This window comes from Epinephelus moara, chromosome 24 (genome assembly GCF_006386435.1).
Source record: "Epinephelus moara isolate mb chromosome 24, YSFRI_EMoa_1.0, whole genome shotgun sequence".
Classification (NCBI taxonomy): Eukaryota; Metazoa; Chordata; class Actinopteri; order Perciformes; family Serranidae; genus Epinephelus; species Epinephelus moara.
Genome location: NC_065529.1, coordinates 1,580,552 through 1,583,299, shown reverse-complemented (window position 1 = coordinate 1,583,299; position 2,748 = coordinate 1,580,552). Strand labels below are relative to the sequence as shown.

Below are 2,748 nucleotides of genomic sequence, written 5' to 3'. Positions count from 1 at the left end.
TTAATACTGACCTATTAACATATAGCCTATCTTGCTTTTGTTTTTTGTTTTTTAACACTGTCACTTTGTTAAGCAAACTGGGGACTTTTGCTCATGACATTCTCTGGCCTTTTTAGCTTGGTTAATGCATATTTTAGATATTTAGCTTACTGTGGCCAAAATTGTTTACAGAAACACGAAGTTCTTCATATATCTAGCCTCCTAAATTTGCTCCCGAAGTGCAACAGATTGATGTATTTTAACTTTAAAATAGTCAAACTTTTCTTCCGGGGGGCCATGCCCCCAGACCCCCCTAGAAGTTCAGAGGCTCTCTCTTTTTTCACCATACCTGTGTTTGCATCACTGCATTATGGTACTTGGCTACAATTGGCTATTAAGAATAATTAAATATGATATTAAATATGATACACTGATATACTTACTCAGATGTCGCATATTCTCTGTATAGATATAATGTTGGAGGACAGACATGTTGCAACTTTTTCTCTGTAAGGCTGGACTCCTCAAGTCTCCAAACCAGCTAACGGAACTGTAACGGAACTGAAAGTTGGACTAACCTATTTTGAAGTCGGTGTTACTGTCGTGTGTTGTCACATGTCTGTCCTCCAGAGCGTGCTGCCAAAGTGCCTTGAGAAATCGCTTAGTTTACCATTTCCTCGTCCCTTGGATACTTTTCATGCCTATGAGAACATATGTTAAGATGCGGACATACACTTTAGGTGTCAACCTTAAATTCGGCGATGTGCTTTCCATTGATATAAATCTGACGGCACGCACTTATCACACTGTTGGATTGACTTCGTTTACTTCCGTTGGTGGTAAAGACGATCAAAACAGACTTGCCGACAGCATGCCATGAACGTCATAGATATATATAGGCCTACATAGATGCCGCACCCTGGCTTGTGGGATGCGTCAATACCGCCGCCATCTTACCTAGGTGCTCTGACCGGTTCAGACCCGTGTCAGACTTTTGTTCTGCATTTGGGTGTACGAACGAAAGAACCCAGATAGCACACATACATCTGGCCGACGTCGGCCTGAGGACTACACATTGGCCCTGAATTTATAAAGTCTGACAAGCGTCGGCCGCATGGTCAGATATCATTAAATTTAATACTCTTTTGTCCCAGCTCATCAAACGTCTCTGTTACGTCGGCTTTGGGTCGACCCAGTGCCATAGAATGTCTGTCCACATACGGAAGTCGCCACGGAGGCGGAATTTCATCTCCGCGGTGTTTGTTTGGAACTGAGCTCGCAGAACACAGCATCTCATTGCAGTTGGTTTCAGGTAAGCTCTACTGGAATAAATTGGCAGAAAATAGCTTTGTTGTTTCTTCTGTGACCGTTAAAAGAGGTTCCTGGTGAGTGGCGAGGCACGACTGGGTGTATATAGCTTAGCACAGCTCCCCACCAACTAACGTTATCTTTCGTTAGCTGTTAGCTAGTTTAGCGGTTTAGCTCATGTTAGCTAACAGGCTATAACTGGTGGTGTTTTCATTTTATTTTCCCTAGTTGACGTTATCTGCTCATCTGGTTATCGTGAGCACTCGTTTTGGGTTAAAGTGGAAGTGCCCGGAGCTGCCACCCGTGGTCCCGCGGCCCCCCGGCCTGCCCTCCGGGGCCCTGGACGTGTGCTCAAGTGTCTGGGAGAGGAGCGGAGAGGAGCACGGAGGTCAGGCGGGGCGGGCCGACACTGTGTATCCCAGAACGGGTGCTGAAGTGTCGGTGAGACCAGCAGAGAGGAGCGCGGAGGTGAAATAGTGAAGTTTAAGGATGCCTTCAGTATGTTGTTAATGTGATTTTATGGGCAATTTATCAGTCGAGGTCTCCTCCTCTGCAAAGCAAACTGACCCGGTGGCTACAGGTAATAGCGCAGTTTTGAAGCCACTGTTTTTCCGAGATGAAGGACTGATTGTTGAGCTGCTGTTAACAGTTAACGGAGTTAACGGATCCCGTTATTTAACCGTTTCAACACTAAATTAAGCAGAGTGACGGACACAAAGCCTTCAATCTGGCTAAAAGACAGCTGAAATGCTAAAAAAAAAAATACAGTGGTGAAGTTGGGATTTGTTTCTTGAAGTTATGTGCTCATCATCTTTTCTGTGTCTTGCAGGCTGCCAGGAGAAGCGGACTGGCCGTCAGATATTGTTTGTGGAAATTTGAAAATAAAGTTTGTCAAATTGACTTTTGTCTCTTCATTGTGCACACTTACACACGAAATAGGGTAACAGTCAGCTATTTTTGAATGTTAGCACTGATTTCTCACATTGGATGGTGAAATATTTGTAGTTTGAAAGGTCCGACCTAAATGAATAAAGGTCGTAGTTAACGAAGCATATGAATATTAATGAAGGAGCGCCTACTGAGCGCAGCTTTTTATTGATCGTTTGAACGTCGCGTGGTGGTCATTTTCGATTAAAGGCCAACATCTCAGCGACGTCTTGGCAATGAGCAAACGCTCTCCGTGCTACGTCTTAACGATGTAAACTTGATACATCGGGCCGACGTCAGCCAGATGTATGTGTGCTATCTGGGAAGTGTTAAAACCAAGCAGAAGGGAATAACATTCCACAGGTAAGAAGTTGTTTTACAATATTTTACTGTTACGAACATGTTTAATGAGATAGGCTATATATCTCAAAAAGTGATCCTTCTTTTAAGCTAATCAAGTAAAGTAACTGTCCTGATCTGGTCCTAATGCCAAATTAAGCTAACGCTATGTCACACAACTTAAAGAAAAAAGGT

General features: G+C 43.6%; 1 long non-coding RNA gene across 1 annotated transcript; it reads left to right on the top strand.

The window, feature by feature from the left end:
• Positions 1 to 1,192: 1,192 nt before the first annotated feature.
• Positions 1,193 to 2,187, top strand: LOC126386444 (uncharacterized). The gene is made up of 2 exons (XR_007569497.1): positions 1,193 to 1,291; positions 1,516 to 2,187. It is a non-coding gene; the product is annotated as an uncharacterized LOC126386444 (long non-coding RNA).
• The last annotated feature ends 561 nt before the right edge of the window (positions 2,188 to 2,748 follow it).